This window comes from Nicotiana tabacum, chromosome 21 (genome assembly GCF_000715075.1).
Source record: "Nicotiana tabacum cultivar K326 chromosome 21, ASM71507v2, whole genome shotgun sequence".
Lineage (NCBI taxonomy): Eukaryota > Viridiplantae > Streptophyta > Magnoliopsida > Solanales > Solanaceae > Nicotiana > Nicotiana tabacum.
In genome coordinates, this window is record NC_134100.1 from 34,369,442 (window position 1) to 34,390,237 (window position 20,796).

At 38.3% G+C, this 20,796-nt stretch overlaps 1 non-coding gene across 1 annotated transcript; it reads right to left on the reverse strand.

Moving 5' to 3' along the window:
- Positions 1-3,036: 3,036 nt before the first annotated feature.
- Positions 3,037-3,108, reverse strand: TRNAQ-UUG (transfer RNA glutamine (anticodon UUG)). The gene has a single exon. It is a non-coding gene; the product is annotated as a tRNA-Gln (tRNA).
- Positions 3,109-20,796: the final 17,688 nt, after the last annotated feature.

Consider the following 20,796-nt stretch of genomic DNA (forward strand, 5'->3'; position numbering starts at 1 on the left):
CAAAATAGATGTACAAAATAAAATTCAAAGACAATGGAGAAGTTGAAAGATTTAAGGATAGACTATTGGCAAAGAGATACAGTCAGAAAGAGGGTCTGTACTATCATGAGACCTTCTCACTAGTTGCCAAAATAGTAACTGTGAGGTCAGTCATTGCAGTGGCAGCCTCCAAAGGTTGGAACATGTACCAAATAAATGTGTACAATACATTCCTTTAAGGAGACATATATAAGGAGGTGTATATGGAAATGTCTCAAGGGTTTATAAGACTAGGGAGACAAAAGTGTACAAAATAGTGAAGTCTCTATATGGTTTGAAGTAGGCTTCAAGACAGTGGAACATCAAACTCACTGAAGCACTACCTGAGGCAAGCTATGTTTAAAGTCTATATGACTACTCATTGTTCACAAAGAAGAGAGGGGCAGAGTTTGTGGTTGTTCTACTATATATATATGGCTTGCTTATCACATGGAACAATAGGAATTCATTCAGGAGATACAAATTATTTTGAACCAGAAATTCAAAATAAAGGATCTTGGAGAGTTGAGAAAGTATGAGGGAGTGAGATCCTATCAAGGGATCTTGCTAAAACAGGGAATGTATGTACTTCAACTAATATCTGATTTAAGATTGGGAACAACAAAACCTGTTGCCACTCCTATAGACATAAATAAAAAATTCACTTTAGTAGAATTTGATGAGCATGTTGGAGTAGCAAGAGATGAGGTGCTAACAAATATTTCAGCGTACCAAATATTGATTGGTAGGCTGATATACTTAACAATTATCAGATTTGGCATCATATTTATTGTGCAGACATTTGAGTCAATTCATGCAGTTACCTAAACAGTCTCACAGTAAGAGCGATAAGTACATCAATCAAAGCCCAAGAATGTGGATCTTGATGAGCAGTAAAAGCACATACAGTTTGGTTTGTTATTGTGATGCAGATTGTGCAGCATGTCATAATACTAGAAGATCAGTGACTGATTTTTTTGTAAAATTTGGGGAATCATTAGTCTATGAAAAGTCAAAAAAGCAGCTGACAGTCTCAAGAAGTTATGCAGAAGTGGAGTATAAAAGTTTAGCCGCAACAACTGCAGAAATTATACGGTTGTTGGCGATGTTTACATAGCTTAATATCCATATTAGGCAGCCAGTGGATGTTATGTGTGATATTAAAGATGCATTACAAATTGAAGCTAATTCCATTTTACATGAAAGAACCAAACACATAGAGATAGATTGTTACGTTGTTAGGAAAAAAATAAAGGAAGGCTTATCTCTTTTTTACTTTTGATGAATGCAAAATTATAATTTAATAGAATAATATTGCATTATTTAAATTTTCAGTAAACTACAAAATGAGAAAACTAATCAAATATTACAGTAGAAAAGAATGTACGAAAACAGGGGAATAAAGATAATTTTATGATATTTATATTTTAATTAATTTAAAAATAAAAGCTAAATAAATAACACTCAAAAGAATTAGTGATAAATTTAGACAATTGAAGAATTTTGAATTGTATAACATAAGTTTAAAAAAAAAAAATATTTCTAGAGTAAGAAAATATATATCTATATTATATTAAAAGAGAAGTAGTATCGAAATATTAAGCCAATTGCCAAGTTAATAAAAAGTCACATTAGTAAATGTATAGTACTAAATACTTGCTAATTTAATAAAGAATATATAAAGAACAAACAATTTATTTGATTACTATATGATGTGTATCCTTTGATTTTGTATAGATTTTGTTATATTTGTGGACACTACATTAAATAATAAAATAATAACTAATATTTATTAAAATAATATGATATATTAGATCATAATTTTATAAGATTAATATTCTGTCAAATTATCCGCGTATCGCACGGGTTTTAACACTAGTTCCTTGAGAATAAAAGGTCAAACTATGATCTAAAAACGTCATATCTTTAACGCGAATGGGCAAAAAACTTTTAAAAATCCATTGAAACCCATTTTATGACTCAATGATACCTAGAAAGCAGTAATGCATTTCTTTTTCTGAGTTATACAATTTTTACTTTTCTATAAATGTATATTATGAAGTGTCAACTCTGTAGGTATCAATTCGAACTTAGATAAATGTCATGACATGTATCACGACGCCAAAATTGCCTCAAGTATGTTCTGACAAATTAAGTTTAATTCAAAGTGTTTTTAATCAAAGAAATGACTCATAAGATAAGTATTGAAGGAACTAATCTTATGACTTGAAGTCGAATTTAAAATTATGTACAAGGTCGAGTTATCAGATAAATGCAAACATTTTATCAAGATCTTTGCGAGTTCTTATTTATGAATACATATTTTGTAGCCTTGTTTAGAAATTTTCAAGAGCTATACACCCAACATATTTGAGTATATTAGGTAGTTTACCAACTTATTTATTCGGTGTATGAGTTGACCAAATATGCAAAGGTGTCCCAGAAAAATTAGAATAGTATTAAACAACGCAGTTGCACTAAATAACTGGAAGTATTATAACAGATATTAATGCGTGATGCCAACTGCCAACTGCCAACAACCATGGTCAAGCGCTAACTATACAATTGTGTTTTACTTATTCGTTGTCCTTTTTTTTTTAAAAAAAAAAATATAGTCATCCATAAGTTTTATAAGATAGTAATATTAGAAAACAATTCAAGTAATAAAAAATCACATAGTAAAGATCGACAAACATTAGGAGTTGCTTGCAAGTTCGATTACGACAGCTTAGACATTAGAAGAATTAATCCAAATCAGCTATTCATAGTTATTCCTGTAACTATGAATAATTAATGTATAATTTATGTATAACGACTAGAAAAAATAAATATTAAATCAGCTATTTGTGTAACAATCCAAATAACAATAAGAGGAATTTACAAAGAACAATGACATTCCATCTCCAGTCTTGGGCCATAGCTTAACATGGGCCAGGGCTTATCTATAATCGTTTCAAGGACTCAAGATTACTTTGTGAGTGAGAGGTAAAAAGATACAAAAGAATACTAATACAAAAAAGGTCCTACCGGGAGTAAAACCCAGGTCGCTGGATTCAAAGTCCAGAGTGCTAACCACTACACCATAGAACCTAAGGCGTAAGCTTGTCCCAGACTTACCACTGTTAATGTAGACAAAGGTGAAAGACCTGTTAAAAAAATAAGAGGTTATATCGTTCCTTCCTAATGGAATTAAGAAAGAACTTACTAGTAACATTTGATTTGTGAAATACTTTATAAGAGAAGTGAGTATAGGGCAACAAGAGCTATGTGCCCCATATTGTCACAATACAAATTCCACCTAATTATGATGGAACCTAACCCTAAGTGTTAGGTAAGCCAAACATAGAGCAAGGTAACTCAAGTGAAAGATCAATAACAACAAGAATGAGAATAACTGGATCCTATACAACTTCCCAAGGACCGGTAGCACAAGTCATGAGCCACTATGATTTAGATTAACAAAACCAATATGAAGAATAAGTATAATATCTGTTTGAAATATATATAAACAGAATTGAAGTCCTAAACTACCATGAACAAGAGGTACCTTGAATCTGGAACATCTTCAATGCAAGGCTTTGTCTTCCACAACTACGCAACTCCAAGATCTGCACACAAGATGCAGAAGTGTAGTATGAGTACAACCGACCCCATGTACTCAGTAAGTATCTTAACTAACCTCGGTGAATTAGTGACGAGGTTTCAAGTTAAAAGATACTCACTTATTTTTTTTACCTGTGCAGATAATAAGCAGAAAGAGCAATACGAGATAGAAAAACGAATAACCACATAATAGATGAAATAAAAATATAAATGACAGAGGGTCCCAGAATATCATCATTTCACAATTTCACAATACGATACGGTAACAGAAACCAACAGCCAAAATATTACTACAATATAACCTCTTCATTGTGGCGCGCAATCCGACACACACACACACACACACACACACACACACACACACACACACACACACACACACACACACACACACACACACACACACACACACATATATATATATATATATATATATATATATATATATATATATATATATATATATATATATATATATATATATAATACCATTGCGGCGTGCAATCCGATCCACATATACATAATACTATTACACCTATGACAACCCAAAACTAACCGTTGACCGTAATGGCGGCTAATACTAACATTAGGCAAGCCAACCATTTAATCAACACATCAATAGTTAATCCAAAATGCATTTCGAATCATTTAAATAAATAAAGAGTGAAAATCGTTCATTTTTATAGAAAAGGTAGATGTTATTATTTTAAATGTACGAATGAGGCCAAAATATAAACTAGGAAAATCATACTGCAATACAACCAAGAGCAAGATCTAAATCCCCAAAATCCGGTGTCACAAGTGCATGATTATCTACTAGGAAGTATAATACTAATACAACATATGTCTAGAATATAAAATAGACAAGATATAATAAGTGAATAAGATGGGAACTCCGTGTGTTGCAGATCGTAACATAGAATGCAGCTACCACAAAGTCTCCTCAGCAGCTGCGCCTCTACGCCAAGATGACCACCAAATGTACCGGTCTCAATACCTGCACAATCCGTGCAGAAGTATAGTATGAGTACGTAAATCAATACGTGCCCACTAAATATCTAGCCTAACCCCAAAGAAGTAGTGATAGGGGTCGACATCGACACTTACTAGTGCTCCAATAAATCAAGTATAATAAAAGTAGACAGGTACGAAACATGACAAGTAAAACAAAAGAATAAATACGAAGCCCTTAATAACCAGATACTACCTCGAATGGAATTCATAATGGTCAACACCAGATAAAATGTCACATCTCAAGTCAGGAAAACTCATAGGTACACTGACTCTTTATCAAATATCACGCACGATTCTGCAGAGCTGAATGACCCGATCCCATACGAGTGTTTCATAGAATTGCCTAGACGAACAACCCGATCCCATAAGAGTGTGTTACATAGTCCTGCAGAGGCGAACGATCCATCCCATAAGAATGTGTTACATACTCCTGCCAAGGCGAACAACTCAATCCCATTAGACTGTATTACATAATCCTGCCGAGGCGAACGACCCAATCCTATAAGAGTGTGTTACATAATTCTGCCGAGACAAACGACCCGATCCTATAAAAGTATTGCACGATACTACCGAGGCGAACGACCTGATCCCATACGAGTATTGCTGAGGTATTCAGCCCGATCCCATTAGAATATGAAACTTTGACGGGTCACTGGACCCACTCACGATTATACGTGTGATTTATAAAATTCAAGAATATTTTCGGACGAATACGCACAACCCACTTCGTAAGGGAAGTACAACTTCCAGTATCTAAAATAGAAAGTTCGACACTCTACGCAAGTCTAGTCTCAGGCTAAAATATAAATCAAAGCATATAAACAGACAAGGATAACTCAAGTAGTACAATTTAAGCATGGTGTGAGTCTAAGTCTACCTGAACATGATTAATAATCTGGCATACGCACAGACACTCATCACCTCATATATGCGTAGCTCTCATAACATGTAGCACATAACAAATATAGCACCTATGAGGTAAATTCCTCCTCACAAGGTTAGACAAGAGATTTACTTCGCTCCAAACTCCAATAAGCGACATTCCGGATCATGATCAAACTTCACACACAAGTTCCAATCAATAAAGAGAACCTATCCAAGATCCCAAAATACCACCCGGAGACCGATAACACCGAAATCCACTCTAAGTCAAACTTAGAAAATTTCAAAATGTAACGACCCAACCGTCATTTTGAGCATTTTAGCCTTGTTCCCAAATTTATTGCCTCCTCTATGTTCAATGGTAGTTATATGACTTATCAGGGTAGTTTGGTTTGGTTTCAGGTGAGTTTCGGAGTGAATTGGGACACTTAGTCCCAAGGTTAAAAGTTTAAATTGGAAGAGTTGACCGGAGTTTGACTTTTGAGTAGACGACTCCAGAATAGAGTTTCTATAGTTATGATAGCTTTGTATGGTAATTTTGAACTTAGGCGTATGACCGGATGTTGATTTGGAGGTTCATAGGTTGATTCGGTGCTTTCTGGCGAAAGTTAGAAGTTGATAGGTTTGACCGATGGTTGATTTTATTGATATCGGGCTCGGATTGTAATTTCGGGAGTTCGTATAGGTCACATTGGTTTAATAGGATTGAATTGGGCATAGATTTGATGTTTTTTGATGTGATTTAGGGCCTCGAGTAGGTTCGTGTTGTGTTTTGGGTCTTGATGGTATGTTCGGACGGGGTCCCTGGGGCCCCGAGTGTGATTCGAATTGAATTCGAATTCATTTCGGACTTAGGAAAATTGCTGAAGAAAATTTGAGTTCTGGTGTCATCGCACCTGCGGTGCGATTGGCCGCAGGTGTGCCTTGAGATCTTAGAAGCGAAGGGGGGTTGGCCAGGGGAAAGTCGCGGGTGCGGACACCTGAGCGCAGGTGCGCACGCGCAGAAGCAGTGACTGGTCTGCAGAAGCGGAATTTGGGTGAGCATTAAGGGACCACAGGTACGGTTGATGACCGCAGAAGCGAACGCGCAAATGCGCCCTTGGGTCCGCAATAGCGGGACCGCAGATGCGCCTTGTGGTTAGCAGAAGCAAAAGTTACTGAGTCCTTAGTGAAGCCGCATCTGCGATGTATAGTCCGCAAATGCGGAGTCGCAGATGCGACAGTGAAGCCGCAGGTGCAAAATGTCTGGGCAGAAAAAGGATTGAATCGAGGGTTTATTTCATTTTCCACACTTTGAGTTAGAGAGCTCGGTTTTGGGCGATTTTGGAGAGAATTTTCAAGGATAGGATCGGGGTAAGTGTTTTTGACTCAGATTTACTTATTATTCATGATTCCAACATTATTTTTATCATTTAATTAGTGATTTGAGTTGGAGAAATTGAGGGATTTTGTAAAAACTTCCCAAAATCACAAATTGAGGATTTGAAGGTCGATTTGAGGTGGGAATTGGATGACTTTGGTATGGTTGGACTCGTATCGGAATGTGTGTTCGAATTTTGTAAATTTGGTCGAATTCCGAGGTTCGAGCCCGGGGTTGACTTTTTGAATTGACTTTAAAGATTGAAACTTTATTATCAGGAATCGCTTCCTATGGTTTGTATTTATGTTATTAAGTTATTTTGGCTAGATTCGAGCCGTCCTAGTGCTGTCATGATTATTCTTGGTCCAGAGGTCAAGCGAAGCGACCTCTGGACATTGAGGCTCTTATCCTGTCATGCCCCGACCTCGGGGAGTGCGAACGGCGCTCAATCGAGATACCCCGATCAAGCAAGCCTACTTGATGCCTTCTACCCAATCTTACCCAATAACAAGAGATAAACATGAGAAGAGTCAAGTGCTTCATATTCTTTTCCATTACTCAAAGGATATTCATTTTCAAAACATCACAAATTCATATTTGTGAGAGAAAACATGTTTGCCAATATACCAACACTTTTAATTCATTTCCCAACATTGAACACCACCTACAACATGTCTACAGAGCCTCTAAGTACAACATAAGAGTAGTATGAAAGTACCGGCGACAAGGCATCGGCTATACCTCAAAACATAAAGTATAACGTCTAGTGACATAAGTCCCGGGGACAGAGTAGGGCTCACCAAAACCTGCTGAATAGAGAGTAACTTCTAATGAAGACCAAAGTTGCCCGCTGACGAACCACCTGCATCCATTGAAGATGCAGCGCCCCCGACAAAAGGAACATTAGTACATATGGAATAGTACTAGTATGTGAAGCTAAATGTCCTCTTTCGAAATAAAATACCAATATAAGAAGGGAATAATTATGAAATCAGCAAGTAACGATCGATGATACCCAAATGCAATGTTAAAACATAACAATTTTCAAAATACGAATGTAATAATATTTTTGGTTGGGAGATCATTAGCACCGATATACCACCGTATTTTTAGCACGGAGTCCGATCCCGGCCCGATTGGCTAAGCCGTCTCTCAACGAAAAATGTGGATTGACATGTGATGCTAAAGAAAGAAAGGTGTTACCAAGAGTAGGAACCACCATGCGCACAACATGGCATCCGATCATCACCCGACCAGCTAGGTCATCTCCCCACATATGCCATATGAGTCGACATCAAATACAGGGATACCAACAATCTCATCCCAATCAAGAGGAATAATCTCAACACATCAATCTCATCCCAAATAAGGGGAATAATCTCAATCAACTCCTACACCGACACGTGTAGTTTCGGGTGTGGGCCTTACGACCCACCCTTCCTCGGTTCGCTAATGATACTCCCATAAATATTTTGTTTGCACACAAGGGAAACATAAGTACAAATATATTCACCTCATAACCTTTAACACTATAGAGCTTCATTAGTACTTTCAACCATTCACACCATCATTATTTTCTTGACTCTATTGGCCATATGTATGATTTTTCATTCATGGCACGCTGGCCGTATTTCATATTCCACACTTTTATTTCTTTACTTTCAAGGATCTTCATTATAATATCAACATATAGAATATTCCAGAAATTACAACTTTAGGTTCATTAGTAATGAAGGTTTTAAACACAATAGATTCATTTCCAAAGAATGAAGCAAAATGACTAGCAATTGAAGCACAAGTCAAAATCATAAACGAGTGATACACCACTTATTCTTGAAATACTTTTTCCCAAAAGGGTAATACACAATTTCAACTCATTAGTATGTAAGAACTCAAATCACATTGGAAATATTTATAAAGGAGAGCATGGTGATTTACGATTGAAACACGAATTCAACTCAAATGCACTAGTTACAACAACCATGGCCACATTTTATATCTCACTCTCATTTCTTTCACTTCCAAACATTATAATAGGTTATCAACAATTAAGGGAATTTGGAATCAATACCTCAAACATGTATATAAGCAATATGAGTCTTAAGCACAATGGGTTTTCTTTCCAAGTTAAGCATAATAGACTTTCATTTGAAATACTAGTTGAAGTGATAACGTTTTAATTCATCACCCTTACTTGAACTCATTTTCAAAAGAGATCATGATAAGATATGAGAAATTGGAAAACATTTTGAGTACATATATCTTTCAACACAACACCTGTTTAGATTAATCAAATTTATTAGGAACAACCCATAACATGGGATTTAGGAACTTGGGTCAACCGTACTTGAAGCTTACATGATCATCATGGAATTCGACTCTAGAGAGAAGTTTAGTCAACATACCTTGATTGAGCTTTCTTTAAGTTACTATAATGTCCCAACACCTCTAGCAATATCAATCTATAAGAAGATAGCGAAAATCGGATAGTAATTAGAAGGATTCTCATAGTGTAACTCTCTTAGGAATTTTGTCAAACACTTATTATGCAAAAATCGACTACAAACCTCTACAATGGTAATCCCTTCCTCCCTCAACCAATTTCAACACGAAACTACCCAAAATAGTTCAATAACCCCACAGACTACCACCTAATATCACATGCATGGCCTATCTCCAACTCCACTATCTACTTAGACACTAAACAAACTTGCATGTATGATGCAGGACAAGAACTTACCCGGATAGATGGTGGTCTAGTAAGTGGCTTCCATGATTCTTGAAGATTGGTGCAAGAATGGGTGATTATAATGCTAGATATTCCCCTTATCTCTCTAAAATACTCTTACTTCTCTCTAAAAGCATCAGACATTCATTTCAAAATGAGCCCCAAAGGTTATTTATCAGAATGGGGTCGGGTTATAAAAATAGAAAAATGGACCCTCCGAACTCAAGTCTGCGGTCGCACAATGGATCACAAAACAGATATGTGGCCCGCAAAATGGACCGCGAAAGTGATGCCAAAAACTAGGCTGGTTTGGACAGGTCTGCGGTCCGCAGACCACTTTTGCGGCCGCGAAATGGACCGCAGAATCACCCTTCGAAATTCTTCATGCTAAATCTGCAATGGAAGTTCGGACCGCGAAACAGGTATGCGATCACATAATGGACCGCAGAACAACCTTCAAAATTCAACAAATTTTTTGCTCAACTCTGCTATGGGTATGTGGCCCACAGAATGAATCCGCAGTCGTGAATCTGACCGCATAATTAGCCCTTCAGCAAAACTTTTCCTCCAATACCTCGATGCATTCTTCAACCCAAAAAGTCCGAACCTACCTCCGTACACATTACTCTACCTCAGCTCTAGAAAACTTGAATTCCTTGGCAAAAGTTTACTGGGCCTTACATATCCGCCAGTTCTTGCCTTTGACGATCAACTTCCCCATCTTACTTTCACCACCCCTCCATCACTCAGCACTACCAGTTTGATTTCTGTTGAACCCTAAATCATTTTAATGCCACTATAAATAGGAGCTTTAATGCTCTCACCTAACAACACAAGATACACACAAAATCACCTAACAAACAACAATATTAATTGTTAAGTCCTGAGTAGTAAAATCAAGCAAGAGTTTTCTAACTAACTTCTGATTTCTTTTCGATTATGAGCTCTACACTGGTCGGAGTTTGAGTCTTTGCTTCTTAACGGCTGAGAAAGACTCTCTTTTGGTTTGCTGCCCAAAAGAAGGTCAGTGAACCTCGACCTTTTCTTTTCTTTTAATCATTTATTTGAAAGCATGTCTGTTCTATTGTCTCTTATTAATTAACTCTGTCTCTAATATATTATGCTTGATTATCTCTATATTTTTTTCATTAATACATAACTGGTCACTAAACTCTAGAGTTATAAGCTTCTTAATATTCTGAAATCAAAATCATGTACTAATTAGTTATTATGGTAATCTTAATGAGCATGTCTTTGAATAACTTATATATTGTTAAGCTTCTGAGAATAACAAAGGAACTTTCAAATGATCTCATATAGTTGTCTTACTCTTCTGGTGTTCTGCTGTGGCTCTCATGTGTGCCATATTAGTTTGCCTTAGTGTTACTGGTATGATTCGCTTGATAATTAGCCTACATGGATATGAACACCTAAGGTTAAGTATAGAGATGCCACTTTTATTTAAGTATAGCAGTTTATAATGCTTGAGTTGTTTTCTTCCTTGCAAGCAGCTAGCAAAGCAATTCAATCTGATTCGATAGGCAGCAGAAAGAAGAAGAAAGAAGAGGTATCAACAATCGTTCCCTATTACCAGTCCAATTTACCCCATGGAAACAACTTTTACTCTCCGAACATCCATCCTCCACACCCATCTACTTATGCTCCAGTATACAACACATAACTATACTATAATCCCCAAACTCAATATAACCCACCTTGTGCCCATATAAATCAAAATACAACATGACCATACACTCCAGTTCAGTCCACCACCCATCAAATTCGACCCACCTATCCACCCCGACCTTGCCCAAATTTCGAAGAAAGAGGTCCCAGAAACTACACCCCAATTGCTGAACCTTTGTCTCAATTGTTTGAAAGATTGAGGAGAGCTGGCTTGATACATCCGATAGAAGGGAGGATTCCTGAGCATTCTTCAAAATACTTTGATGCGACCAAATAGTGTGTCTACCATTCAGGTGTACTGGGACATGATACCGAGGATTGCTTTAGACTGAACAATGAAATTGAGTCGCTGATCAAAAGTGGATCCATTCAGTGGGCCCCAACTTTTCAAATGTGAACCATAAACCACTGCCAAACCACCGAAATCAAGGAGCTAATATGATCACCCTGGACGAAGAGTATGACTTGAAAAAGACTATCATCACAATAGGAAACACTGAGGCTGCAAGGGTTCCACCCCAAAGAACTCCGATGATCACCGTACAATTAAAACCTCCGTTAATTGTCCAGACATACTAGCAATAGTCCACTGCCGTTATTAGGAATGAGGAGGATCGGGAATACAAGACAACCCCGTGGACATATCAGCAGAAAGGGAAAGGCAAGATGACAGATTCCGCATCGGCTAATGGAATGACCAGGTCAGGGAGGTGTTACGCTCCGGAGGAGGTAAACCGAGGAAATCCATGAAGGGAACATATTCAAAGTAGAAATATAACAGATGCTGAGGCTAGAGAATTTTGGAAGACGATGTCCACTAAAGAATACTCCGTGCAGGAGATAGTAAAGAAAACCCATGCACATATATCGATCATGGACCTACTAATGAGTTCTGACAGTCATAAAGACGCCTTGATGAAGGTGTTAAGTGGAGTGAGTGTGCCGAGCAATACTACCAGCGAGGCAATGACAACGACCATCAGGAAGATGGTCGGGGAGAACATGATTACCTTCCGAAGAGATGAACTTCTAGTAGAGGGCATGGGTCACAACAGGGCCTTACACATTACCGTCAAGTGCGGGGATAAAGTGGTGTCTCGAGTACTTTTTGATGAAGGATCTGGAGTCAATATCTTCCCTCTCTCTACTCTACGAGAGTTGGGTATTCATCTGAGAAAAGTGAAAGAAATCCATGTGAGGGTGAGAGCTTTCGACGGGTTGCAGAAAGGCATCAGTGGGGAAATCTACTTAGCTCTGCAAATTGGACCAGTTGAGTTCCCAATACTGTTCCAAGTAATGGACATTTCATCCTAATATAACTTGTTGCTGGGAAGACCTTGGATACATATGGAGGGAACATTTTCGTCCACCCTCCATCAGTGCATGAAGTTTGAGTGGGGTTATCAAGAGATTGTAGTTCATGGCGAATGGATCCAGTCAACTTATCTAGAACATGCAGCTCCGTTCATAGAAGGATTATACGGGGTCACTTTTTATGCGGCCAAGATCATGCAGACCATAGAGATAGAGGAGACTGAGCTGAATCTGGGTACGCAGTCACCATACAGATCAAAGACGGCTATGAGAGAAATGATGAAGTATGGGTACCGACCAGGGACCGGGCTGGGAGCCGGATCAGATGGGATAACAGAGCCGATTGAGCCAAGGGGACAGAAAGGAAAAGCTGGTTTAGGGTATCAGCCTCCAACTGGGAAGACTTACACCGGTGGCTTCGGGAAGAAGGCTTTTGTGCCAGAGCGTGTTCCGGATCCGGGTCTGAGCTCAACACTAGAGGACGACATTGTTGATGGAATGGGAAGGCTGTTTGTGACCATGATCGAGGAATGTTGCGACAAAGTTAATATCAAAACACCGACCATTCGGGATGCCGAACCAGGAGAGAATTTGCAAAATTGGACTGCCAACCCGTCTCTGGTTCACCGGGAGTCTTGGTAGTGTAGAATTATAAATGTTTTGAAAAAAATGCACGGTCAATTGAGGCTCGAACCGTGATTGTGCTCTTTTGTCAATTGCCTCCTTGAACGCGTAGACGTTCCTTTTTAATAAAATAAGAATTGATTTCCTAAAAATTATTGTAAACTTATTTATCTCTTCATTTATACTTAGTTTTTCTTTCAGTAATCAAAATAATAAAAACCGCATTCCGTGATTATGACATGTAACAAAACCCTCGAGTAAAGCAATCCAGACTACGAGGAGTACGAAGAAATCATGATGCTAGATAATCCCCCACAAGAGATCGAACAGTTGGAAAGCTAGAAAAAGCCTAACCTTGAAGAGACAGAAGTAGTCAACCTGGAAGCGAAGAAGAGGTGGAAGAAACTTGAGTCAGCATTCATTTCAAAGTAGAGCAGCAAGAAGAACTGGTCGAGCTCCTCTGACAATACGTCGACGTATTTGCGTGGTCATATGACGATATGCCCAGATTTAGAACCGACATTGTTTCGCATCGATTGCCTACTGATCCCGCTAAACCGACAGTCAAACAAAAACCCAGAAAGTTCAAGATGGATTTGAGTTTGAAGATAAAAGAAGAAGTGACCAAGCAATAGAGGCAAGTGTGGTGAGGGTCACCAATTATCCCACATGATTGGCAAATATCGTACCGGTGCCTAAGAAGGATGAGAAGATTAGGATATGTGTGGACTATCGAGATCTTAACAAGGCCAGTCCAAAGGACGATTTCCCTTTACCAAACTTCATATTCTCATTGACAATTGTTCGAAGCATGAGCTACAGTCACTCATGGATTATTTTGCCGAATACCATCAGATCCTGATGCTCGAAGAAGATGCGGAGAAGACAACGTTCACTACGCCTTGGAGAGTTTATTGCTACAGAGTCATACTGTTCAGCATCAAGAATGCCGGTGCTACTTACATGAGGTCCATGAGGACTCTCTTTTATGACATGATCCACAAGGAAATCGAAGTGTATGTGGACGATATCATCATCAAATCTCGAAAGAGTGCAGAACATTTGGAGGACCTGGAGAAGTTCTTTGAATGCTTGCAGAGGTACAGTCTGAATTTGATTCCCGCAAAGTGTGCATTCAGAGTCCCTACCGAAAAACTATTAGGTTTTATCATAAGCAGGAAAGGGATAGAGTCGGATCCTTCAAAGATCAAAGCCATTCAAAACTTACCGCCGCCTAAGAGCAAGAAGGACGTGATGCATTTCCTTGGCAGATTGAGTTACATCAGCAGATTCATAGCCCAGTCTACGATAATTTGCAAGCCCATATTCAAGTTGCTGAAAAAGGATGCTGCTACGAAATGGACAAAAGAGTGACAAAGAGCTTTCAAAAATATCATGGAGTACTTGTCAAATCCGCTAGTATTGGTTCCTCCCGAGCCCGGAAAGCCATTGTTACTATACTTGTCTGTTTTGGACAATGCATTTGGATGTGTGTTGGGACACCAAGATGAGACCAAAAGGAAGGAGCAAGCCATCTACTACCTGATTAAGAAGTTTACACCATGTGAAGCCTAATACACTTTGATAGAACGTACCTGCTGCGCTTTGACTTGGATCGCCCCGAAGTTGAGGCAATACATGTCAGCATACACCACACATCTATTATCCCAGCTCGACTCACTCAAGTACATCTTTCAGAAGTCGATGCCTACAGGAAAACTGGCCAAATGGCAAATTCTTCTCAGTGAGTTCGACATTGAATACGTAACGTAGAAGGCCATCAAAGGACAAGCTTTAGCCGATCACCTTGCAGATAAACCAGTGGACAAGGATTATGAGCCGCTCACTACATACTTTCTGGATGAAGAAGTGTTGTTCTCCGGAGAAGACATCGCAGAGTCATAACCAGGACGAAAAATATTCTTCGACGGGGCCGCAAATTTCAAAGGAGTGGGAATCGGGGCCGTCTTAATTTTAGAATTAGAATATCATTACCCGTCATCAGCAAAGATAAGGTTCTCCCACACCAATAATATGGCCGAGTATGAAGCATGCATCCTTGGGATTAAGATGGCAGTCGACATGAACATCAAGGAGCTTTTGGTCATAAGAGATCCCGATCTGTTGATACATTAAGTTCAAGGAGAATGGACTACCAAGAATGTCAAGATCCTTCTGTACATGCATTGCGTAAAGGAGTTGTGCAAGAAGTTCACTAAGATCGAGTTCAAACACATTCCTATGATCCAGAACGAGTTTGCCGACGCTCTCGCAACCTTGTCATCCATGATCCAACATCCGGATAAGAATTACATCGACCCTTATTGAGATAGAGGTACGGGATCAGTATGCATACTGTTTCCATGTAGATGAAGATCCAGATGGTAAGCCGTGGTGTTACGGCATCAAAAGGTTTCTAGAAATAAGAGAGTACCTAGAGAATGCCACCAATGGTCAGAAGCGAGCGCTCATAAGGCTAGCAAATCACTTTTTCCTGAACGGGGAAGTCCTGTATAGGAGAACCCCGGACTTAGGTCAGTTAAGGTGTGTAGATGCTACTGAAGCAACCAAATTGCTAGAAGAAATACATGCGGAAACTTATGGACCTCGCATGAATGCCTTCACCTTAGCCAAGAATATTTTAAGAGCCAGATACTTGACCATGGAGAGCGATAGACTTTGCTACATGTGGGAGTATCATCAGTGCCAGATTCACAGAGATTTCATCTGGGTTCCACCTAATGAGTTGAAATAATGGGTTCACCTTGGCCGTTTTCCGCTTGGGGCATGGACATAATCGGACCAATAGAGCCCGCTGCATCAAATGGACACCATTTCATCTTGGTAGCCATTGACTACTTCATCAAATAGGTCGAAGCTTCTACATACAAATCTATCATGAAGAAAGTAGTGTTCGATTTCGTTCGTAACAACATAATCTGCCAATTTGGGATACCTGAATCAATCATCACTGACAATGCAACCAATCTCAATAATGATCTCATGAGCGGAATTTACAAAAAATTAGAATCGTCCATCATAACTTTACAGCTTACAGGCCGCAAATGAATGGGGCCGTTGAAGTATCCAACAAAAACATCAAAAGGATTCTACAAAAAATAATGGACAATCATAGGCAGTGGTATGAGAAGTTATCCTTCACCCTGTTAGATTATCGGACCACCGTGAGAACCTACACAGGGTATACGCCATACATGTTGGTATATGGCACCGAAGATGTGATACCCGCAGAGGTCGAGATACCATCCTTGAGAGTCATTCAGGAAGCCAAGTTAGATGACGCAGAATGGATAAGGGTCAGGCAGGAGAAATTCATGCTCATTGATGAGAAAAGAATGGACACAGTGTGCCATGGTCAGCTGTATCAAAGTAGTATGTCCAGTGCATTCAACAAGAGGGTGAAACCTCATCAATTTACACCGAGGTAGTTGGTCTTGAAGAAGATATTCCCTCATCAATAAGAAGCTAAAGGAAAGTTTGCGCCAAATTAGAAAGGTCCTTACGTGGTCCATCGAGTATTGTCGGGAGGAGCTCTGATCTTAGTAAAGATGGACGAAAGAGTCAGCACGAAGCATATCAACTCATATGCAATCAAGAGATACTACATTTGAAGACAGTAAAGTTATGTTTTGGTTGTAACGAAACTACGCTTGACCTGACTTCCCACGTAGGGATATATAGGCAACCCACGTAGGGCCCGATCTCTCTCTCTCTCTCTCTCTCTCTCTTCTTTTGTAATAGAAACAATCAATGCTTCGATATCGCTTCGGAACGATAACAAAGACCATCTAACTTTCAATGCTCTGATAGCGCTTAGGAATGGTAACCACAAAGCCCGTTTTACATTCAATTCTCTTTATCAAAAAGTACAAAAAGTTGATTAACTCAAAATTAAAAAAAATAAATTAAAATAAAATAAAAATCTAAAAATATTTTCTTTCCACCCTTCCTGAACTTCGCTTGACTTGATTCTCATTTCAACGAGATACGTAGGCAACCTTCGGGTTCGGTCTCATATTTTCAAAAATCACAAAAACAAAAAATTGATTAAGTCAAAAATTCAAAAAAGGAAGAGAATTTTTTTAAGTCAAAATCCAAAAATCCAAAAAAAAAGGGAACCTTTACTCGGGTTTGGTCCCATTTATTAAAAAGCAAAGAAGAAGAAGAAGAAGAAGAAGAAGAAGAAGAGGTCAAAAATTGCCATCAAAATTTTACTTGGTTGGTACCAGCACAGTTAGGAGTGCGCATGGGAAAGAAAAAGTGTTTAAGTGGTATGATGGAGAGGATCAGTTTCGAATAAACCACAAAATCTTGTGATATCTCTTAATTATGCCTAGTGACGCTTGAAAAATCTCCTACTTATAGTTAGGGTAAGAACAAAGCCGAGCTCATCGTTACTTGTGCATTGTGTGGTGAGCTTTAGATTTAAAATTCATTGCATTACATTGTAGATCTAGAACTTGGACTGAATGTCTGTTGAGGTAAAATCCTGAGCAACACTTGGTTTGGGAAAGGATCGTAGGCCTTATTTGATCCGTCTAAGCTTTTCAAGCCTTCCAAATGACATTGATCCCTAACATTGCCCCATTTGAGACATAAGCCTTTTTCTTGGACAAACCACATCTTAGCCTATACCCTTCTTTGTGCTTACGAGCACTACCCCTCTCTTGGACTAACCTCCTTACGCGCACTGAAAATGTGTAACTTCGGACGAAAACCAACGTGAAGGCGATAAGCATGTAAAGGCAAAAGATGCAAAGTCCAAGACAACCAAAGACATGACTAAGAAAAGAAACAGGAAACTCCGCAAATTCAAAAGGAGGATACAACAAGAAGAGGAAAACTTCCGTAAACTCGAGGAAAAGTCCTACGAAAGGGAGAAAACTCCACAAATTCAAAGAGGAGGAACTCCAACAAAAAGAAGGAAAAACTCCTGCAAAGAAAGAGAAACTTCAAAAGAAAAAAAAAGAGAAAAAAAGAAAAAAAAAAGAAAATCTCTAGAGAAGGAAGAAGAACCTCTGACAAGATGACAAGCTTGAAAGAAGTCAAAGCAAAGAAAGGTATGTCGAGCCAAACAAGATCAAGCGCCGAAGCATGGGTAGAACTCCGAAGACACATACACAGTGTAGTTCTCAAGGAGAATTAGTCACTTTTATCTCGAATGAGTATCCTACCCATCCCCAAGCCTACATTACAAGACAAAAACAAAGCCCTACATGATCCTATTCCAAGTGTTCTCACACTAGTGGATACTCACATAAAGTCCAAGCATATGGTAACTCAATTGCATGCATTAAACATCTTTCTGAGTGAGTATACTTCTCAAAATGTCCTAAAAGTCAAAATACAAAAAAATACTTCAAATATGTGTGAAAATTAGGACTTTATTTGTGGTGAGGGCACTTGAAACGTGATATTAGGCTAAATTCAAAACCTTTGATTGAAGAAAGATGAACAAATTTTGTCGAACTTAGGTATACATGTGGTACCATTCGAAGCTATAGCAATTACCCATAAGCTGATCACGGTTTGCTGGAAAGTATATGGTAAAAATTTCTTTTGCACAAAATTAACTGTTGGTACCAACCAAAATCAAGTCAAAAAATGTTGATCGGTCAATAAATCAGTCTTTCTTTACTCTTCAAATTTTCAAATATTCTCTATAAAAATCTACAAACAGCAAAAAATGCAGAAACAAAAAGAGTCAAGTTTTGTTAGGTTTTGTTGTAATAAAACTACGCTCGACCTGACTTCCCACGGGAGATACGTAGGCAACCCACGTAGGGTCCGGTCCCACTCTTGTAATAGAAAAACCAAAAATAAAATAAAATCATTTCTAATTGTTTGGAACTACGCCACGACTTTATTTCCTTTGGTAGGAATACATAGGCAATCTGCATCGGATTCAGTCATCTTTTGTAATCGAACTACGTCTTGGCCTGATTTTCATTGGTATACATAGGCAGTCTGAGTTAGACCCGGCCATATCATTCCAAAATTCCATCATTTTATATCTATTGCCTACATGAGTCATTAATAACAGAACCCTTTTCTTTAATTTTTTCTACATAGAAATAATAGCTTCTTGCTTTCCCAGGCGCCCTCCTAAACAATGGGCATTTCATTTTAAAACCAAACTTTTTAGGCACCCTCCTGAACAATGGGAATTTCATTTCAAGTTCAAATTTTACAGGTGCCCATTTTCTAATACGGGTATTTTAGATTTAAATGCTCCGATATCGCTTCGGACCGGTACATAGCCCGAATTTTCTTTAATATTTCAAGTGCTTCGATCACTTCGGACCGGTATACAACCCAAATTTTCTTCAAAATCCAAAGTGCTCTGATCACTTCGGACCGGTGTCTAGCACGGATCTCTTTCGAATTAGAGTTCCAACTTGGGACCCTATTTCACTAAAAAATTACATGTCCATCTTTCTCAATCCAAACGAAAGCATAGTCCACACATCGTCAACTCTACTATTCACAGACGCGACACGACGTGGAATTATCTTCTAGCAAATAAACTGGTGCAGATTTTGAGGACGAATGTCGATCTTTCCAACAATAATTGACGGCATGTCCCAAGTATCGTTCTCACGTCCCATTGACATAGAGTGTGTAGGTAATCTGAACCCCCATGGTCAAAATAAAACCAGTGTCATCACAGCTTGACGCTGGGGCAATTTTCAAAATCAAAATCATCCCATCGCTTCTCGAACTACAATCGGTCTGATTCTCATTACATACGAGATATGTAGGAAAGCTCAACACAGAGCCCGGCCACATCTACATCAAAGTCCATTCAATCAATCCATCCATCATCCAACATCCACGCCCCAGTGTTACCACAGTCCGATACTGAGGCAATTATGGAAGCAATATCGAGATCACACGAACCTTTTTGTCCTCGAACAATTGTTTTCCACTCAATGAGGCTATGATTCATAAGTAATACTCAATCTTCAAGAACTACATGCGACCTAATTCTCGTGCAACCAGAGATATGTAGGCAACTCAGAAATCAGAGTTCGGTCACAACCTTCAAAATATCCTCATTCCCACTCTGTCATGTCGGGGCAAAATTGAGTATGATGTCAATTGTTTTGCCCGAAGACTCTTACATCATCTCCGGTCGAAGAGGACAGCTGTTGACACTCAATTTTGACCCTTTGTATTTAAAAATTAACTTATGCAGGTTTCCGAATCAAAAACGATAAAATATAGTATTTTACATATTATTTAGCTCTTATGCAATTTATTGATAATTATACTTATTGTTTTTTACAAAATATAGGAATTTTTATCTTTTTGTTACAATTAGTCAAATACTACCATTTTTATGCATTTTTCCAAAAAATCAAAATAATTTATTGATTATTGTCCTATTTTTCACATATTAGAATTTCTATCAATTTATTATCCTTAAAAAAAATAACAATTACTACGTCATCATAGTAGTTACAATTTTAAATAAATACTACAAGATTTCTTGATTAATTAAACATTTGTCTTATATAACATAGTATATTAATTACACAGAAGT